Genomic DNA, 22,532 nt, shown 5'->3' with positions numbered 1-22,532 from the left:
TTGGCAAGAATTTTGAAGCTTTGTCTCACATGCTTTGGGCACATGGGCAGGAGGGACCAGTCCTTGGAGAAGGACATCAGGCTTGGAAGAGTGGAGGAAACATGTAGGAGAGGAAGACCCTGGATGAGATAGATTGACACAGTAACTGCAATGGGGATAGGTGTGCTGTTGACAGAGAGACTGGCTCAGGATAGGGTTCAGAGCTGTTGTGCATAGGGTTGCTATGAATCGCAGGCAACTCAATGCCACATAACAACAATAACCACAGAGGCAGATCTTCTGGTATATTGAAGAGAAAGCAAGACAATGTAGGATGCCCTTCCTGCTTCAGCTATCCTACCACAACACCTACAGCTGAACTGGGACCTTAAGGGTGGGGAGAAAGTCAATAGTGGCAGGACTGAGAACTTTGATGGACAACTGGGGGTAGGAAACCAGTATTGACAAGACTGAGAACTTGGGAACACTAGGCCAGAAGGCTTGAGGCTGAGGTGCCTGTGTGCACATTTTGGAAGCCATCTTTACTGTATTGTGTTATTAATCTGGATCATAACCTTTGACTTCCCTGATATGTTTCTGTGTGGTCTGTGAGTTAGTTAATGCATCAGGTTTTGGACCCAGCAAAGCAATAAGATTGGTGTTGAGATGAGCAGAAAGAGGTACGGGAGTGTGTGTGTGTGTGTGTGTGGGTGGGTGGAGGGGCATGTCTGACCTCATGGGAGTTGGTTTTGTGCTATTGATGCTGTGAACAGGGCCAGTTGCCCTTTGTAAAGATGGTAAAGGTCAGATAGGGTTGTTCCCACGCAGCCCTTGCTCTTTTTACAATATGACACAACTTTAGTTGTAGAAAGTGAAGAAGTCTTAGAGAACTAACTGTAGAAGATCAAAGACTAAGCTCAAAGTCTCCAATATGGATTACATCTGGACATCAAGAAAACAAAAATTCTCATCACTAGACCAGTAGGCAACATCAGGACAGATACAGAAAAAAATTGAAGTTGTCAACGATTTCAATTTACTTGCATACAAAAGCAATACGGTAGTAGCAGTCAAGAAATTAAAAGATATATGCATTGATAAAACTCTCCTGTCAAGGACTTCCGTGATGTCAGTTTAAAGAGTAAGGTGTGCCTGATCCAAGTTAGGTTATTTTCAAACGCTTCGTATGCATTTGAAAGTAGGACGACGAATAAGGATAAAATGGGAATAATCGATATTTTTTTGAGTGGTGTTAAAGGAGAGTGTTAAATATCTCAGTGACCGCCAAAAGAACAAACATTTGTTTTGGAGGAAGCGCAACCAGGTTGCTTCTCAGAGGCACGGATGATTAAACTGCATCTCACATACTTTAGGCATGTTTTCAGGAGTAGCCAGTGCTTGGGGAAAAAAGAAACACTGCTAGGAAACTGAGCAGAGAAAGAGAGTGAAGCTCTTAAGAAAATGGACTGTACGGTAGCAAAGGGCTAGAGCACTTTGAAGATCGTTGAGGACGGCATTAAGGCAAGGTCCTTTACCTATTGTTCATGGGGTCGCTATAAGTAGTCGACCCATGCCACCTAACAGGACAGAGTAGAAGTACCCTATGAGAGTCTCAAGAATGTAAATATTTATGGACGCAGATGATCACATCTTTCTCCTACAAGGACAGCCTAGTGCTTGAACCACTGCACTAACAGAACTCTTCACTAAAATGCAAGTGAGATGCAGATTCCGGAAAGGCTATTTAAGCCCCTTACAACAGCATGGTCCAAGAGTTCAGTAACCTAGTTAAAAGTGCTCTGGAGGCTTCAGACTCTAACGCAGCCGCTAACGCCTGCAGGCCTGACAAATCTAAGAGATCAAGCAGCCATGACCACTTGAGACACAGAGATCCAGGGCATCAGGCACTGAGGTGGACGCCCCCGGCGCGGGCTGCGCAGGCGCAGGCCGCTTAACAGGGCCCCGATACTCCGGGCTGCGCAGGCGCGGGAGTGGCTCCCGGCGAGTCCCGACGGCGGCGGCGGTGACTCAGGGGCCGGGTCGTCGAGCGGCGGTGGCGGCGGCGGGCTACTACGGAGCAGCCATGAGGGCCGGGCCCAGTCACCGACAGTGAGTGGTGGTGGGAGGCAGGTGGGGTTAGGAGGCAAGTAGGGTGGCCTGGAGATGTATAATCTAGCTCGGTGGGTGGGCTGTGTCTGTCGGGGGCACAGGGGCGTGGGGGAGGGTCTGCCTGAGGTGATGATGGGAGAATGTGGGGCACTGGCGGCCAGACTGCTTGGCGAAGGGCAGAAGTCCGCGGGAGGGGCAGGGTCCCTTGCTCCCCCATTTGTCATCGTCCCTTCCCCCAGGAGCTTTTGATTGCCTTTTCCCTTTCCGCTCCTTTCACAGAATCGGGTCGGGGGGAGAGTGGTGGGGGAGCAGGGATGGAGGGTGAAAGCCCTGCTGCGGCTGAAGAAACCAACTCTTTAGTAGGCAGGAAAGGTCCAGTCACTGAGTAATTGGCTGCTCTGGACAGAGGATGAGAGTCAGGAGCTCACTGTTTCAAGCTGGAAGGGGGAAGACCTAGGACAGTTTGGTCAGACAGGTTCCAGCTCCAGTTCCCCACTGGTAAGCTGGTAGATAACCTTGGACAAGTCTCAACCTTTCTGAACCTCAAGGAGGTGTACTTCACCGAGCTATTGGGAGCATCACGTATGTTTGATTGCACTTGTCTCTGAAAATGATAAACTCTATAATTCATAAGTACTTTGCCAGTATTAATATAGCACCACCAAAATTACTGCCTTTATATCTTTTCTTTATTCGTGAATTTCTTGGTCAGATCAGAGCATACTGTTTGTAAAAGCTCAGCAGGCACGTATGTGTTAGTACATCAGCACAGATCATGTGCAGAAATCACAGTTTGTTCTGTGATTTGATAAATTGGTTATCAGACTTGTGTAGGAAAACTACCATACACTGGCATTTTTACCAATGCTGGGAGATCGCCACCCGAGAGGAAGGAAATAGAGAATGGAGGGCCCAATATGTTAAATGCTTTCCTAAGATAACTCGCTCAAATTCCCTTACAAGGCAGTTGACACTAATTTATGTGCTTTTTTATGAATTGAGAGAACTGAATTGAGAGTCTGAGAGGGCTGTGCCTTGAAGGGTGTGCAATATAGTTTGTTATCTTTCAACTAGAAAAAGATTTCTTTTTCCTATGCTTGCCTCATGTCTGAGTCTGCATTGTGGAGGTTAAATAAGCAATTTTCTATCCTCATTTTTTGTTACCCTCCCTGCTGGTGTAACCTCTGGGATGGACTGTCTTTCAGAGAGTTAAGACAGTTGTTTTCTGAGGAGCTAGAGCACTGCTGGACTTTTCCTGTTGTTTAGGAATAGACAAAAAAAAAGAGGACAGGATTAAACCATGTGCTTTCAGAGAGAGAAAATGATTTTTCTAGTCATAGCTTTTGAAAGAGCGGTGCAAACTCCTTTTAGAGACAGAAACAAATTCTTCAGCTCTACTGGCTCTGAGAATTGAGAGCTTGAAATGGAGAGCCCTTTTGGGTTTTCTGGGAAATTGGTGAGTAATTTGTCTTTCAGCTGAGCAGTGGTAGAGAGCAGCTGTACTAGATCCTTGAAGATTCACAGATAAGAGAATGAATTATAGGAATGGGGGAAATGAAGCTTAGTTATCTTTTCTATCCCTTAAAATATATTTTACCTCTTCTTCCTGGAAATGTACAGTGATACATTGTTTTTATCTTTTTCATGTTTTCTCCAGTAAATACTCTATAACATTGATTGGGTTTTTTTCCAGAGGTTAGGTTAGTCCAAAAAGGAAAGTGTTTGCCCCGATTGATGTAGATCATACCAGAATACAAGTTAATTGTATTTTTGACTATCATATGAAAGGGGAATTTGAGGTATAAAATAATGGAGTGAGCCTTTATCTTATTTTTAATAATTGGATATTTATTTATACTTTTGAAAATTTCCATTTGTTCAAACAAATCCATAAATGCCATCTGTGTTTTGTTAAAATGATAGTTTGTTCCATCATGATGAGAATTTCCTGTTCTCCCTCTTTTCTCTTTCCTATTTGTGGTTACTTTTATGTAGTAGATGATGGTTACCAAATGAGCAGTTCTTTCCCTGGGGGAGGGGAAAGAGATGACCAGTGCATTAATTCCCTGTTGTGTGAGCAGTTTGTATAAAGTGAGAGATGAGCTGTGGGAATATAAGGACTTTTTGAATGTCTGACATAGCAATTGTAAGATAAAAGAAATAGCATTAGCTCATTTTCATGTTAATAAAATGAGCCTTCTTCCTTAAAAATTGCCATCTTGCCTCAGGGGAAACTTTTCAAAATAGTCTATTTAAAACCAAAATTATGACTCTTTGCTCTATGTACTGCAAGAATTAAGACCGTTCTCAGCAACCAGATTGTCGACATTCCAGAAAATGTTGATATCACTCAGAAGATGAATAGTTTTTGTGAGGGTTTTAAAAGAACGTTTCAGAGGTGCTTCAATCATACCATTGTAGAACTCAGTCTCTTTGAAAGGAAAAAGAAGAGGCTTCATGGTGAAAAGTGGTGGGAAAATAGAAAGGAACTTGGTACAGCTCACACTATCTATAGTCATGTATAGAGCATGATAAAAGTGATGTACTGTGCAACAATGAATGAATGGTAATCCAAAATCTCTGTAAATGTTCATTAAAATTTTTAAAATAAAATTTTTTTAAAAAAGTGATATACTAAGCTTCCATTACAGGATGAGCACTCTGTGTGCTCATTTCTCCATAGTTGGTTTTATTCAAGAGAGTGAATCTTTTATGGAAGTCCACAACTTAGGTGAAAAATACATTTGCGAGTTCAGATGAGGCCAGATGTTGCTTAGTATCCCATATCCAAAAAGATGAGTTAACTCATGAAGGAAATGACTTTGCTTGTACCAAATTCAACTGCTTTAGTTCAGCAAGTGACAACAGTTAAAAACAGGATAGCTGAAAAATTTTTGGGTGGTATCTGTGTCTCTTAAAAGGAACTATTCAATACACTTGATGATTAAAATCTAAGTTTTCCAGTTTGGGGAATAAAGGCTAGAACTAGAAGATTCCCAAGATGTTTCATTGATTTTTTTAAAGTTTTTTTTAAAAAAATTTATTTTTATTGTTTTTTGTGTGTGTACTGTCAAATTGGATCTGACTGGTACAGGAGGAGATTGTCCCCCCCTTCTCCAGCAGAACATCTGGTGGATTTAAACCACTCACCTCTGGGATTGCAGTGCAGCTTCTTGCCACTAGGCCAGCAGAGCTCACCATTTTTTAAAAATATTTTTTTGTGAATATGCTGTCAAATTGGCTCTGACTCATACAGGAGGAGATTGCTCTTCCTTCTCCAGCAGAGCATCTGGTGGATTTGAACCATGTATCTCTGGGATTGCAGTGCAGTTTTCTTGCCACTAGGCCACCAGAGCTCCCTTCATTGCTATTTTGATGGACTGAAATTCAGTCTCTTTATAAGGGGGGGGAGACTATGGTGGGTGTTTTTATCTCTCCCCACTCCCCACCAATATCTGTTACTGAGAATATTTACTTAAAACATAATCTTTGTTTACAAAAGACTTTTGAATTTTGTAGCCCATTCCTTTGTGATATTTTCATTGTTGAGTTGGAACCGACTCATAGCTTACCTTCAGTGGCAGTAAAATGCATGGTAGGAGATTGCCCATCTTTCTCCCGCGGAGCATCTGGTAGATTTGTACTATGTGCATTTGGGTTGATAACACAACTCTTTTACCACTAAAGTACCAGAGCTCATAGCAGCCAGCAAATAATAAGAGTATCAACCATACATTTTTGAGAGTTGGAGTGGGGATTCTGACAGTGCTAATAACTTTAAAGGAAGATTATCTGGGAAGATGTTAAAAAGGAAAGAAGAGTGGATGTTACCTTAGCAGATTAATTTGTAGTTTAATTCTGACCTTAGATGGAAAAAGTTGAGAACAGAAATGTAGTTAATAGTACTTCTAGATTATCACCATTTGCTTACCAGTGTTTTGACATGGTAGTCATTAAGTATTTGTTGAATGGAAAAAGATAATCATGAGTTTGAATCTACAACCAAGGGTTAGAATCTTCTGCAACTTATATACCTTTGACTGAGTTTATTTCCCATCACTGTGCCTGAGTCTTCTCATCTACAAAATGAAGTTCTTACTTCCTAGGGTTTTAGAGAGGATTATATGTGTTAACACATACAAAGGGCTATGAACTTTATCAGGCCCAAACTTAACTGCTGTCCAGTGACTCATGACAACCCTCTGTTGGGTTTCTGAGACTGTAAATCTTACTGGAAGGATACTGCTGTCCTTCATTCCCCCATGGAGGCACTGGTGTTTTCTTCTTGAGGATTAACTGGAGATGGGCAGTCTTCTGGCTAGCAGAGCATAAGCACTATGCCACCAGAGCTCCTTGTCACATAGTAAGTGCTAAATAAATGTTAATGATTACTGCTGTTGAATACATTTACACTCTTTGTGTTTAAATTTAAGCTGGTCAAAGATAATTATGACATTGACCTTGCCTTCTGGGAGTTCACAGTCTCGTGGAGAGTGAAAGAAATAATTTTAGTAAAATGCAATGCCTTATTTCTTTGAATCTATGATACCAGTGAAAAACTCACACTTAACATCATAAAGAACTGCTTCTATTAGAGTGACATGTCATAAGTTTTAAGATTTATCCTATCCTGTTTTCAGAGGCATTAAAATGTGGAAGATAACACAGTGAGTTTTAAAATTGATAAAGGTATAATTTAATGGAAATTGGGTAAGAGTGAAGGTTGTCAAAAAAAGTCATCCTATGTTGATCATTCTTTTATGCATAGAGTTGTTGTGAGTTGATAATGGTACCTAATAAACAAGCAAAAAAAAAACCCCAACACTAAACCTGTCTTAAAGGCCTAAATGGACAAGGAAGCTAGGACATTCCATGCCTGAAAGTGGGAAGGGAGTGAAGAGCATTAATGATGAATACCGTATCGGAATAACGAGGAGGAAATGAGCTAAGATTTTGGCAGAAAAACACTGTGTAATGCAGCACAGCAGAGCAGGAAGCTTGGAACATTTTCAGAAGAGCCATGAGTCTAATGCTTGGATTTGAACTCCTAAAATATTATAGCAACTTTAAAAAGATGATTCTACTATAATAAACTTGAGAAGAGTGAGTGTGAGAAACAGAGTGGCCAGGGAAGGGCTGAAACTTTACAGTTGACCAGATGGGAGATAAGTGTGAAGACACTGTACTCTTGGTGAGAGGTGAATGCTTTATTAGTCAGAAAAGTGTTTAATATCTATTTCTGTCTTTTCACTGCTTCTAAAGGTCTTGATTATATCCCCAGCAGAGCTCTGGGACTTAAAGTGAAAAAGAATACAACTTAAGAGGAAAAATGCTAAATTTTCTTTATTAAAGATAGAATTACTACAAGAGAACCAATCAAATTTTATTTCCTGAGTTAAAATTATGATTTGCTTTTAACAGTGTATCATACTATTACATGGGGAAATATAAACCATTTAAAGGGTGATTTAGGGGATTTAGTTACTAATTTTTGAGAATTAACCCTGAAGCTAGGTGGTTAAAAAACCACAACAACACAAAACCAAACAAAACAACAAATCACCTAGGCTTTAGGAATAATGTAAGCATGAATTTTATAGTGTCTTGTCTTTTCGCCAGTAAGTCCTAACTAGGCATGAATCTTTTAATCTTTCTGGACTCTGGCCTCATTGAACAAGGCTAAAATTGATCCCTTGGCAGTTAAATTCATCAGATGTTTACATATCTGTGGTACATCAGGCATTTGCTAGACACTGGGAATTAAAATATAAATGACATAAGTTTTGTTTTTAGAGAGCTCACACTTTTAATTTGAGGACACTACAAAAATAATAATGAATCAGTACTCTAAGTACTATTGTGGAGATCTGCACTGAATGCTTTGGGAGCATCAGTTCTGCCTGGGATAAGGCACAAAGGAGAGAAGGTTTCTTAGAGGAAGACTATTGAACCTTGAAGGGTAAATACAATTTTGGCTCTCTCAGGAAAAAAAAAGTATGAAAGAGAACAGTGGTTCAAACACAGAGTACAGTTTGTACAAGGGCAAATAGGTTATAAAAGTGTAGTTTAATGTGATTATATAATGGAGTATGAAGTAGTGATAAGTAAGTAAGTGAAGTGAAAAGTGGGTTGAAGCCAGTTGTTTTGGCAGGTGGTAGGGAGCTGTGAAAGAGGTAAGGAGAATCTTCAGAAAACCGTTTTAAGAATTCCGTTAACAGTGTGGAAGGTAAATTTCAAAAGACTGGTGGATCCTAGTTGATGATAGTTGACGATATGGAATGGTTAGTGGTAATAGTAGAATTGTAGATAGGCTAGGGATCTGTTTAGAAGATGCATTCAGAAGGGTATCTGCACTGATTTTTATATTAGAGTAAGTTAAGGAGGACTTGACAAAGATGGACTTGAAATGGATAACTTGAATAGCTTAGTGAATCGTGATGTCATTAACCAAGGTAGGGGAAAATAGGAGTAGGGGCATGTTACGTTTGAGGGAAAATGAAATTGGTTTTAAGAGTTTCTGGGGAATGCAAACTATTAAATCTTTGACTACCAACCAGATGCCTGGCAGTTCCAGTTTACTCAGTTGTCTTGAATGATAAGCCTGACAATCTGCTTCTGAAAGGTTGGAGCTTTTAAAATCCATGAATTGGAATTTGACTTGACAGCAGCTAGTAGCAACATCATATTAGGTTTGAATGTCAGAAAGGCCTAAGAGTAAATAAATACCCAGTAGGTCTTTATATATTTGGCTCTTGAAGCCAGAAGAAAGGTTTAGAATGAACATACTGGCTAGGAAGTCATTAGCATGTAAATGGTAGTGGGTAAAGCCAGCATCATAATCCTATGATTCTTTTTTTTTTCTTTATTAAGATTCTTTTTTTTCTTATTGAGATTTTAATGAAAGTTTATAGAGAACTTGGATTTCTATTCATTCATTGTCACACACTTTCCACCCTGCCCTCCTCCCTCTTTGCTTTTCTCTTTGGGGGAAAAAAAAATCTTGTTATACGGTTCCCCCTCCAGTCTACTTTACTATGCAGCTCTTATTCTGGACTCTTGTAATGCCAGTAATACTTAATCATATATTCCTTTTATACAGTTCTCGCCCTCATCTGGTTCAATGTTGAGTACATTATTTATCCCTTCTTTTCTTAGTTTTCCCCAAACCCCCATGTCAGTCCTGTTTTATAACAGTGGCATAATGCAGTATTTGACCTTTTTTGACTGAGATATTTCATTCAGCATAATGTTCTCTAGGGTCACCCATTTTGTATAATATTTCATGAGTTCCTTGTTTTCAGTGCTGTATAATATTCCATGGTGTGAATGTACCACAGCTGCTCTATCCATTTATTTGTTAATGGGCACTTAGTTTTTTCCAACTCTTTGTTATTGTGAACAAAGCAGCAGTAAACATGAATGTGAACATATCTGCTCCGGTGGCAGTTCTTGTTTCTTTAGGGTATATTCCTGGTAATGGAATTACTGGGTCAAATGGTATTTCTATTTCCAGTTTTTTGAGAAAGCACCATACTGCCTTCCATAGTGGTTGTACCATTTTTCACTCCCATAAATAGTAAATAAGGATTCCAATTTCTCTGCAGCCTCGCCAGCATTTGTTGTTTGCAGCTCTGTTGAATTTTGCTATTCTTAATTGGGTTGAGATGCTATCTCATAGTTATTTTAATCCTGTGATCCTAAGCTCAAGCATTATATGTTGTTGTGCATTCACATCTTCTGAGGGATTGACTTGATGGAAATGTAGCATTAGCTGCCTTCTCCATGGTAAGGAGTTCAACAGTATTAGTACTTTTTCTTATTTAAAATGTGTATTGTAACCAAAAAACCAAATATGTTGCCATTGAGTCTGTTCTAAATAGTAAGCCCCCTCGTAGGACTGCCTTATGGAGTTTCTGAGGATATAATCTTTCTGAAAACAACTGCCAGATAGTGGGTTCAAACCACTGTCCTTTTGAGTACTATTCAAGCACTTGAATCTCTGCACCACCATGCCTTCTTAATGTGTTGTAGTTTATTAGACTGTAAACAAACTAAAACACAAAGCTTATCCTCTTAAATGGGAAGAATGGTATTGTTGTTATGAAATCTTTCATATTTAAGGTAAAAGCACATGTGCTTTTGTAAAATTTTGGGAGAAGAATAAGTGTGCATTATCAGTTGTAACCTTTTTCTGCTATTTTCAGTGAATTTACAAGACTTCAGAAAACTCCCCCCCCCCTTTTTTTTTTCATCCCTGGGTGGGCACGAACCAAAAACTCCCCTTTTTAATGGGAGTTGTATTATAAATAATGAAAAGAAAGAATTTTGCTGACTGAATGCCTGAGATGAGAAACTCTGTGTGTGTGTGTGTGTGTGTGTGTGTGTGTACACACGTACACTTACTAGAACCTCGAAAGATTAGGTTTGAACGAGTGGTACCAGGTCAGTTCGTCCAGTCTTCTGCTACACCATAACTTTATTTCTTCGTTTTTAAGAGCTGAAAACACTGAAAAAATACACCTGATGGTTAGCAACAGCTGTACATGCTGTTATTGCTGTTTTTGAAGGACAGTTTGGTATAAATTAGGTGCTTTTTATAGTTCATGATTTTGAAATATAATCAGTCATGTTGTCTTTTATGAGAGAAAGAAATATGTAGAAGTACCTGAAGTTGGTAGATTTTTAGCTAAGTATTTTTAATATTGACATTAAACTGGATGACTGGTTTTGATTGGAGAGGCAACTGCTGGGAGCCATAGTCATACCTAGGATCTCCAATTGTTTCAAGGTTTAACTCCCCATACAGCCCTTTTCTCTTTTTCCTTAGTGATTTCATGCCTGCTCATAGAATGGTTCAAATATGTATTAAAATAGAACAGTTTAATGAACTGCTGTCACTCGGCTATAATGACTGTCAGTTATAACTAATATTCAATATAACGAACCCATAGCTCTTTGCTACAATAATTAATCTATGACCAGTTTTGTTTCTTCTGCCCCCTACCCCAGCTCAGATTATTTTTATCTAAATATCAGACATTATATAATTTTATGAATAAATATTTTTGTATCTCTAAAAGATAAGGAACTATACACATATACACACATAAAAGTATCTATCCAGTTTATTTTTACATTTCCCCAGTTATCTCATAATTTTTGACTATTTGTTTGACATAAGAGTAAAATAAGTTCAATACACTCTGATTTTGATTTATATCCTATTTATCTTTTGATCTATAGGTTCGCCCTTCATCTCTTCATATATTTATTGAAGATATCTCCTTTTTAAAAGCTGCTATCACCTTCTACTCTTTTGGAGGATTCTTCTTACAGCATGTCTGCAAAGTAGGACATCTTTTCATCTCACCCTTCTCTTTCTTGCTGCCATTCAAAGTAATTGGCCGTTCAAAATAAGTATTTATGCTTTTTCCTATCTCATGAAACTAAATTGGAACAAGTAGTTGGCTCCTTCCTGCATAGTTTATGCCCTGATTGGTTAAGCAGACAGATAAACTATCAGTTATAGAATATAATTTATTCAGAGTGTTAATAAGAGAGTCTGCAAGTATAATGGAAGCTTATTATCTCTCTTAACTTTTATTTGGTGGATCAGGGAAAGATCCTGGATGGAAGACTGAGCTAAAACTTGAAGAATGAGAAAGTGAGAAATTCAGGGAAGATCCCTAGCAGAAGGATAATTGTAAAATACAAAATTAATATGTTTTTATATTAAGTACTCAAATACAGTGGTTTTTTAGGAAAATTGGATTTTGAACCTTGCTTCTGGACAACTGCAGGAAATCTCAGAACCGCTATGTACATGAAAAATCAGAGTATTGAAATACAGACATAAGGTTTCCAATTCTCGAAATTCTATCTATTGTTTCCCTTATGATAAACTTGGGCAAATAATTCCTACCTAAATGTAAATGCTTTTTTTGAAAGCATAAAAAAGGCCTAGAGACAGCATCATCAGAGTTCTTTTAACTTTAGGAGAATCCCCATCAACATCAGTAATAAAGCACCAGTTCCTACTTGAGTTTATTTGTGATTGAAAAGAATCTTCTAGTTGCTATATGGAATTGGATGGTAAGGGGAATGATTAAGAATGGAGACAAGGAAACCAATTACAAACGACTGTTATACTAAGATGAGAGTTGATGGTGACTCGGAACAAGGTAATGGTGTCAAAGTTGTAGAGAAGTTGATATTTCCTTTTAGATATGAAGTTGTCAAGGTGTGGGAATGGTGGGAGGGAATGACACAAAGAGGAATAATGGATTACTTATAGATTTTTACTTGAGCAACTATGTGGGTAGATAATGATAACCTACCTACTAAGATCTCACCTACTAAGATAGGTGAGAGTGTAGCAGAACATACTTGTCAAGAATTCTGTGTTGGTCATGTCAAGTTTGAATTGCTTAAATGAAGATAGCTAAATAAAGAAATAAAATAGGCAGTGGGATAGAGTTCAGAGTTTCTTCTTGGGAGAAATAGACTGAAATTATAGAGTTTGAATTCATCAACATGTAGATGGAATTTGAAGTCATTTAATTCTATCTGGAAGTCCTGTAGGGGTGATATGTGGCTTGAGAAGAGAGGTCTGGGGGAAAGGACGTTAGCGAATGATATAGGAGGAAAAGAAAGTATGTTATGGAAGCCCAAGTAAGCAAAGTGTTTGAGAAGGGAATGGTCAAAGGTTTAAATACTCTTAAGAAATTACATGAGAACAGGAAGTATTCTTGTGATTTGACAACCTAGAGATTATTGGTCACCAACCAACTTTTCATTGGAGTTCTGGAGATAGAAGTATGTATGTTCTACATCTTAATTGGTGAATAGCATCTGGGATCTTAAAAGCTTGCAAGCAGCTGTCTAAGGTGCAACTATTGGGAATAAAGAAGTGGGAAGAAAAGCAAAGATATAGAGAAAGGATTAGTCCAAAGGACAAATGGATCAAGCAGACCTCAACTTCTATTATCCTGAAACGAGAAGAATTAGACGATGCCTACCTACCACTGCTGACCACCACTCTACAAAGGATCACAAGTGAAAGGCCTGGATAGAGGGAGAAAAATGTGGGACAAAATTTAAAAACATGAAAGTGGTCAGTCTTACTAGTCCAATTGAGATGGCCTTTAATTAGGCAACCTTTGAACATGAGATAAAATTTAGGCCTATGGCTCAACTTTCAGCCAAACAGTATAGAGGTGTATGAAGGGAAATGAACAGTAGAAACGGGGAGACACTTACTCCTTAGAATAACCAACCATATCAAGTAAAAAAGGATAGAATTTGCCCAAGGATAAAGGTTGGAAGGCAAAAAGGGATAGGATTAAAGGAAACTGGACAGAGTGCACTGTAAATATTAAAACTAATGTTATGAACCAAAATGTGTATGAGTAGTTGAATGGAAAATTGATTGCTTTGTAAACTTTCACTCATCACAATTTTTTAGAAGTCTGATTGTATGTTGAGGGGGGGAAAATAAGAGTATTGCTGTTACTAAATTCTTAGCTATTTGCATTCCAGTAAAGCCATACAGGGAGCTCTGGTGGCCTAGTGGCAAGAAGCTGTGCTGCAATTCTGAAGGCACATGGTTCAAAGCTGCTCCACAGAAGGCTGGGCATCCTTTCCTGTTGCATTAACTGCTTCTGAAAACCCGCTGGAGGGTCAACTGTGGGTCAGTTCTGACTCTGTGGTACACAACGATAACAACAACAAGAAGGCTATATATTTAAAGTGGCATGCTCTTTTTATGTTTTTCTACCATCATTTTAGGTGGATTACTTAAGAAGAAAACACGTTAGGGTTATGAGTGATAGAAAGTCCCTGGTTGGTTCAGTTAAAGAACCCAAAGACCTATGATAGTAAGTTGATTCCAGCCTTTCACTGGGTGCCTGAGGCTGTCCATCTTTATGAGAGGACACTGCCCTCTTTCCCCTGCCGAATGGTTGATGGATTGGAACTACCAACTTTTGGTTAGCAACCTAATGCACTACACCACCAGGACTCCTTTAATTAGCCAAAAGTTTGGTGATTAGAGCCCATTTAGTGGTACCTTGGAAGAAAGGCCTGTGGATCTGCTTGAAAACCCTGCGTCAGGCAGTCCTGCTTTGTAAACATATGGAATCAAGTGGAACTGACTTGATGGTAACTGGGATGAGTAGTTCCAGTATACTGGTGAGTGAAATGAGACTCTTTTTTTTTAAAGGTACTTGGTTTTCATCTTGTTGCTTTATTGAAATGAGACTCTTTTGATAGATTTTATTTCTGGCCTTGGAAAAGCAAACTGCCTTGACCTTGGCCTTGCTATGCATCAGTTTTCTTGGCTGTCAAATGAGGATAACAGGACCAGTTTAGCTCAGTGAGTGGTTGTGAGGCATGACTACTAATGAAAATAATTGTAAAACACTTTTGCAAGTTAAAGTGTGATGTAAATGCTGAATAATAGTTCTTACTGGGATGTTGTGAAAATTAACAACATGCTGTCAGAGGCCTAAGTTCCTTTTGAGAAAGGTGATATATTTTTATAAATACTATTTGAGGGGAAAATTTGCAGACAATTTTGAAGATGGAATAATGAGTTGAATTTCTATAATAATAAAGTCTATTAAAATGGTTATTTCTGACTTATAGCAACTTAGAAGATCCATATCACAAGAATTTTTGCCATCTTGTGGGTATTTTTGGGTCAAGTGAGTGTATAAATATAATCTTGTGGCACTTACAATGTGAATCTTAAAGAAATTATGGGGAGTGCTGATTTGTTGTCTGTATTTAAAGCATCACAGCTAGTCAATAGAACCATTAGGAAATACTGAAAAGGCATCTAATTTATTGTAAGTGAAACCACATAGACATTTTATTACAGAGTTAGGTAGTGGTTGCTTTTGGACTTTAAAGAGGGTCATGGTGCCGTTTCAGGCAAAACTAGCACTCCTTGTTCCACACCTGAGTCTAAATATAGAATTGATGCATCATTACCCTTAATGCACTTAGAAAATGCTTGAAATTTGAATCTTATGAACTAAATTTTTCTCAACCTTTTAAGTGACATTGAAATAGAGGAAAATTGGAATGTGGTTCTTTTGATGTTTAAAACTCATAAGAGAAAATGATAGTGTGCCGATGTGCTCAGAACTCCACCCTACTGACAGCTCAATTGGGATCTTGTGTATTGTTTTCAGTGGGGATCTTTGTTGCTTATTTTAGAACAAAATGGCATGAAGTTCTTAGCTTTACATAGGTTGGAATCTAATCTTTTTTCTGGAATTTGAGTTCTCCCACAATCTCTTTGTATCAAGGGCAAGTAGAAGGCTTGGATTTCTTTTTTTCTTTGATGGGAAGAATGTACTACTTGCTTTTGTTGTGCTCAGGCTTTATTTGCTTGCTTTGCATTTGATGATTGAAAAAGTAGTCTCTGAATGGCTTGCTTCGGACATTTGAATAAGCTTGCTTTCTTGGGGATATTTTCCTGTTGTTGTTGTTGTTGATTACCTTTGAGTAGAGCAGGATTGATAGTGACCCTATGAACAAAAGGCCTGACACCCCTCTACAACTATCGATATTTATCAAAGACATTTCTCAAAGGTCATAGAGTTTCTGGAGGCATATTATTTAGGAAGTGGTTGCCACTCCTGCTTCCAGGGATGTTTTCCTACAATGGTCTTACTAAAGATTTTTTATTATTTGCTTTTATCATCTGCCTTGTTCATTGTAGACCACAGGGATTATTTAATTTCTTTTATGTTCATTGGTAAAGATTAATCTTAAGTCTTTATCTGTGTTCTTTTGGATTTGATTTGTGGATTAGCTGTATCTACTTCATGGCTTCCTTCTTAAAGTAGATATTTCACAAAACTTTCATCCTAAGTATTTTTTAATATATTTTTTATTTTATTTTATTATTTTTGTGTGCGTGTACCGTCAAATCAGATCTGACTGGTACAGGAGGAGATTGCCCCTCCTTCCCCGGCAGAGCATCTGGTGGATTTGAACCGTGCACCTCTGGGATTGTAGTTGCAGCTTCTTGCCACTAGGCCACCAGAGCTCCCCTTATCCTAAGTATTTTTAATGAATCTATTACTTACCTGGAAAATTCTTAGCTTTGTTGTTTTTTTTTTCATTCATGGTAGTCAATGTTTTCTCTGGAGGCTGGCAATTGACTGTACTATCAAGTCAAACTGCCTTGAAGACCATTCATGGAAAAAGCTTTCTACCAGTGCCTAACAATTGATTGTATGTATTATTTTACTATAAATATTTGATCAAAATATATTTTGTGGCTGCTAACTCAGATACTTTGCATATCCTTGACCGCCTTTTGGTTAGTAATCTTTTTCCTACTGACTTACAGTCAGTGTTTTCTGAATATTGTGACCTTTAACTCTTTTTCATAAATACTGCAAATCTTCTTTGAGGCTATAAGAAGTGACAAAGTAGGCTATTGCATCAAATGCTGTTGTGTTTGGTTAAGTTGTTTGCTGTGTTATTTGAGTAATGGTAAGCTGCTTTTGTCTCTCCCTTCCAAAGATGCATAGAAAAGCTCCTTCTGTCTGAAGTAAAGTGTTGGCTCTGTGTTGGTTATAATTTGCTTTTTCTGGCTGGCACAGTTGCCTTTTTGTTTTCTATCATCTGACAGATTATAGGATTGTGGGGAAACAACGTCCAGGGCTTTTTCAGGAATGGTGCCATTTTATCTACAGGAAAAGCCATTGGCTTTGGCATTGGAAGAGAATTGGCTGTGCTTTTAAAGATGCCAAATCATTCTTGATTCACAAGTTTGCTGTCTTGTGTGTGTGCATGTGTATGAAACTTTTTCTGGATGTTGGCTTTTACTTTTTCTATCTTGTGCTGCCCTATGAGAATAAGTACGTGTTCATTCCCTCCATTCTCTTTTCTCACCTACCACAACCTAAACATCACAAACCATAACAAGAGATGCACAGTTACTTTGAGGATTATGGAGGAGAAAGGCACCACACAAGTGTTCTATAGAGTTTATAATGACTTTGAGCCTTAATTCTGGTTTATCAGTTAAAGTCCTTCTTGTGGATGCTTGAATTATTTAGATGTAGAGATGACTTGCCAACATAGATGTTTCTTTACATTTATAAGGACACATTTTAGAAACTTTTACTCTACTTGTGACACCATTTAAAAATTATCATTTACCCAGATTTCAAATGAGAATTTTTAATTTTAACTATAAACAGTCTTACCTCCAGTTATGTCTGTTAATGACATACTTCTTACCTAGTATAAAATTAATTTTGAAATTTAGTCAACTGGACATGTTAGCAAATCTTCCTCATGAGATACTACCTGTACATTCTATAACTAAACTAACTCATTGCTATAAGTTGAAATTAACTCATAACTAATACTTCAGTGAGTTTTCAGAAGCTGTGAATCACATGATAGAAGATTGCCCATTTTTATCCCATGGCGCATCCGGTGGACTCAAACTGTCTGCCTTTGAATTGGCAGCTCAATTTTCTACCCACTTGGCCATCAGAGTTCTCTTGTATTTTATATAGATAACAGTTTAAGATAGCTTCAAACCCAAAAGCCTCTAGTTGATTCCAGCTCATGGCAACCTCCATTGGGTTTCCAAGGCTGTAAATCTCAATAGAATTTGCCTTATTTTTCTCTCAGAGAGAGACTGGTGGAGATGAACTCCTTACCTTTTGGTTAGTAGATAACACTTAACTTACTATGCCATCAAGGTTCCTAAATATACCATCTAGGTGTAGGTTATTTCCATTAGATTTAAGATGAGTAGAATTGTTAGGAGAATATGCCAGTTTAGATAGGCTAGTTTGTCTCCTGTGGATTATGATATGGATACGTTGTTCCTCTTTCTGCCAGAAATTGCTGTTTCACCTGCCCTTCCTCTATCTCTAGTTCTGAACCTTCAGTCTCCCAAATGCTGGAATTTGGTTCTATAATCTTGGACATTCTGTTACAGTTTACTTTAAAAAAAAAAATTCAACAACAACAAGTAACAGCAGTTTTGTAAAATACTATTAAAAAAATTTCACTGTTGTGTCTAGACTAAGTAAGCACATTAAAGGCAGGACTGTATCTTAGTCATCTTTTTTTCCTCTGGGGACAATAGAGTTCCTGGCATATAAACTCCAAACCAAACCCAACTTACTGATGTGAATTAGATTCTGATGCATAGTGAATTTTGTAGGGTAGAGTAAAACTAGCTGCCTTATAGAATTTCCAAGACTGTGTCTTACAGAAGCCACATTTTTCTCCCACAGTGGCTTATAGGTTCAAACTTAAGTAGTGTTTGTAGCCCAGTGATTGGTGATTAGCCACTAAGTAACTGGGATCCTTTCCCTGCATATAGGGACACAGTAAATACTTGGTGATGAGTTGAAGGAATGAAATGAAGTCTGAAAGATACAATGAGGTGAATGGATTTTACACTTCCCTCTAGTGTTGGAAAGAGAAAATGTTGCCATTTTTGTTGTGTTGTTGTTGGGCTGGTTTTTTTTTTTTTTAATTTTTTTAAAAGAACCCCTTGTTACCTCATAGTTCAACGCACTGTCTTATTTTATTTTTAAACTATCACATAATTTTTTCAGAACTATTATTATCGCTAAGTCTAGTGAATTATAAGACATCTTTATCAAAGATAAATTTTCATTTTGCTCAATGTCATATGTTGGGGTTTTTTTTCATTTATTAATTTCAATGAAAATTTACAGAGACTTTGGATTTCCATTCATTCACTGTTGCACTTTTCTCCCTTCCCAACCCTCCTGCCCGGTACACTCCCCTTTTGGAAGAGTAAAAGAAAAATTCTTTCATTGTTTTACAGTCCCTCCCCCGAGGCCCACTCCACTATGTAGCCTTCACTCTGGACTCCCGTCATGACAAAAATACCTAATCACATATCCCTTTTAAACAGTTTTCTATTTCATCTATTTCAATGCAGTATACATTACTGAACCCATCTTTCTCAGTCTCCCCCCAACCCCGAGGTCAGTCCTGTTTTACAACAGTAGCACCATACAGATTTGTCCTTTTGTGAGTGAGATACTTCACTCAGGATAATGTCCTCCAGGGTTACCCATTTTGAATAATACTGCATGAGTTCCTTGTTTTTCAGTGCAGCGTAGTATTGTATGAATATACCACAGCTTCTCTATCCATTCGTTTGTTAATGGGCACTTAGGTTGTTTCCAGCTCCTTGCTATTGTGAACAAAGATGCGATAAACATGGTGTGCATACTGTCATGTTGTTGTTCTTATTGTTATGTGCCAACCTCTGTACAACAGCCCTAAACTCTGTCCTGTGCCAATCTCACTGTCTCTGATATACTCATTCCAGTTACCCCAGTCACTGAATCAATCCACCTCATAGAGGGCTTTCCCCTCCTGCGCTGTCCCTCCACCCTCCCAAGCATGATGTCCCTCTCCAAGGACTGGTCCCTCCTTACAACGTGTCCAAAAAGTATGTTAGACGAAGCCTCAGAATCCTTGTCTCCAAGGAGCCACCCGATTTAACCCTCTCCAGGGTGAATCTGTTTGTTTTCCTAACAGTCCATGGTACCCTCAGTACGCTTCTCTAGCACCACAGCTCAGAGGCATCAATATATTTTTAAATTCTGTCCATTGCCTTGTAGCAGGTCTTACAGGGGAAATGCCTTTAAAAATGTTAGGCTGAAGCATTGTTATTAGTTTATCTTTGTTTTAATTTCTAGTGAAAGTTATTTGTTTGTTTGTTTATTCATTTATTTGTTGTTGTGTACCATCAAAACTGATCTGACAGGCAGAAGAGCAGATTCCCCTCCTTTTCCAGTGGAGCATCTGCTGGATTTGAACTGTGCCTTCAGGATTGCAGTGTAGCTTCTTGCCACTAGGCCGCCAGAGCTCCCTTAAAGCTGTATTTATTTTTATTGGAGTTGAGTGTCAGAATTACTTTTTTCTTTGTCATAAATGCTGAAGATATTTGCAAAATAGGGTACACAAGAAATGCTTACATAAAAAAATGAGAAACTCTTGGTGGTGTAGTCTGTAGGACGTTGGCACTGCCAACCTAAAGATTGTACCTCTTTGGCAGTTTGAATCCATTGGTGATTCCCTAGGGGGAAAGTGGACAATCTCCTGTATGATTTATTATGCTCAAACTCAAGCCAATGAGTTTTAGCTTTTAAAACAGTGGTCATACTAGATGGATGTTACCGAACTAGTTTTCAATATAGTCCATAAATCTCTTCCCTTTATTTCTGACAGCTGATGAGTGTATTTTAATATCTTTTTGTGATTATGTTTATATAGAAGGAGCTTCACTGGCTTAGTGGTAAGGAATTGTGCTGTCCAGCTGCTCTGTGGGAGAAAAATGGGCAGTTTCTTCCCATGCGATTTACTGCCTCTGAAAACTTGCTGTAGCGTATCTTCTAAAAATTAAAAATTAATACATAATTGTTTTTTAAAACATACAAAAATATAAATTTATACAAAAATCCTCCATATCTCCCTACTCCTATTACTTGCTGAAAGAGGAGAATATGAAACACTTGCTGCAGATGATCAGGGACTACAGTCTTCAGTATGGATTACATCTCAACCTCAAGAAAACAGGTCCTCACCACAGGGCCAAGAGTCAACATGATGATAGTTAGAGAAAGGACTGAAGCTGTCAACAATTCCATCTTCCTTGGATTAACAGTCAACACCCTTGGTACCAGCAGTCAAGAAATCAGGAGATGTATATTGCATTGGGTAAGTCTGCTGTCAGGAACCTCTCCAGAATATTGAAAAGCAATGTCAGTTTGAAGACTAAGGTATACCTGATTCAGGCCATGGTCTTCTCAATCAACTGCTATGCATCTGAGAGCTGGACAGTTAGTAAGTCTGACAAAAGACTTGATGCCTTTGAATTGTGGTACTGGAGAAGAGTATTGACTATCCTGTGGATTACCAAAAGAACAAAAAAATAGGTCTTGAAGAAGGTGTAGCCAGAGTGCTTCTTGGAGGCAAGGATGACAAAGCTTCATCTTTCGGACATGTAGCTAGGCGAGGCTATTTCTTGGAAAGGGGCATCATGCTTGGAAAAGATGGTCAGCAAAAGAGAGGAAGACTCCCAATGAGATGGATTGACACAGTGATTTCAGCAATGGGCTCAATTGTGTCAGAGATGATGAGGATGGCACAGGATAGGACAGGGTTCGGTTGGCTGTTCATAGGGTTGCTCTGAGTACTTGACAGCACCTAACAACAACAACAACAACTCCTGTTACTCTTCTCTTAGAGACAACTAACCATTGTTGGCAGATTGATATGCATGCTTCCAGATTATTTTTTTTAGATTGGTAATCTCCTCCTGGATGATTAACTGCTTCTGAAAACCCAGCTTGGAGTCACTTCTCAACATGGTACATGACAACAACAACAACATCAGAATATATGAACATTTTTGTATGAGTTGAGCAACTAAAAAGCTCCTTGCTTACATACATATTTAACTAACTCTGGACCAATAAACAATATCAGTGTGTTGGGTTGGTTTTGTTTTGGTTTTTTTTTTGTTAGATGTCCTCAAAATCAGGTATGACTTACAGTGACCATTCATTCGTTAACAAATCTGAACCCTGTGCCATCCTATGCCATCCTCATCATCTGTGACACACTAGAGCCCATTGCTGTAGTCACTGTCTGTCTCCTTGAAGGATCTTTCTTGCGCTTACATTTTTCCTTTCCAAGCATGATGTCCCTTTCCCAAGAATAGCCACTCTAAGCAACGTGTCCGCCTCTAAAGGGCACCCTGGTTGCACTTTTTCTAAAACATACCTGCTTTCTTTTGGAAGTCCATGGTATATTCAGAACTCTTCTCAAACACTCGAAGGCATCAATTCTTCTGTCATCCTTATTCATTCATTTTCCAGCTCTCAGATGCATAGCAGGTGATTGAAAAAACCGAGGACTGAATCAGGCATACCTTAGTCTTCCAACTAACATCATTGCTTCTCAGCAATTAGGAGTAAGTTTTACTGAGTAGGCTTTCCTGGATCTCCTGACTTCTGGTACCATGAATGTTGATTGTGGATCTAAGTAAGATGAAATTGTCAACAACATTGCTAGCCCTTTTGAAATAATATGAAATTCTTGGTATGGGGCCTTGCACTTGGTAATGGAACTGTTTCTTTTTTTTTTTTATTTTTTTAATAGTTTTAATGAACATTTACAGAGAATTTGGATTTCCATTCATTCATTGGGAACTGTTTCTTTTTTTTTTCCTCTTTAAGTGTTTAATTTTAAATATATTAAAAAGCAACATATTGCAAATGCCATGGTCAGTATTTAAAAAAGAACCAGTTTTCAATGAATAAACTTTTATAAACAAGTTTGTATTTCATAAACAGTCTCATCTTACACATAAACATTTTGTTAAACAGAATTTTTAAATCAGGAAATGT

The 22,532-nt window shown here is 38.2% G+C and overlaps 1 protein-coding gene across 2 annotated transcripts in view; it reads left to right on the top strand.

Moving 5' to 3' along the window:
* The first annotated feature begins 1,953 nt into the window (after positions 1 to 1,953).
* Positions 1,954 to 22,532, top strand: part of FAM222B (family with sequence similarity 222, member B) — a 70,107-nt gene continuing 49,528 nt past the window's right edge. The window contains exon 1 of one of the 2 annotated variants that reach the window (XM_006890965.1): positions 1,954 to 2,088. The gene's annotated coding sequence lies outside the window, so the exon portion shown is untranslated. The remainder of the gene's footprint in view (positions 2,089 to 22,532) is intronic. The other variant, XM_006890967.1, reaches the window with a different exon arrangement.

Source organism: Elephantulus edwardii, unplaced genomic scaffold (assembly GCF_000299155.1).
Source record: "Elephantulus edwardii isolate Elephantulus edwardi_28Jun2011 unplaced genomic scaffold, EleEdw1.0 scaffold00094, whole genome shotgun sequence".
NCBI lineage: Eukaryota > Metazoa > Chordata > Mammalia > Macroscelidea > Macroscelididae > Elephantulus > Elephantulus edwardii.
Note: the sequence above shows the minus strand (reverse complement) of the source record. Positions and strands in the feature narration are given on the sequence as shown.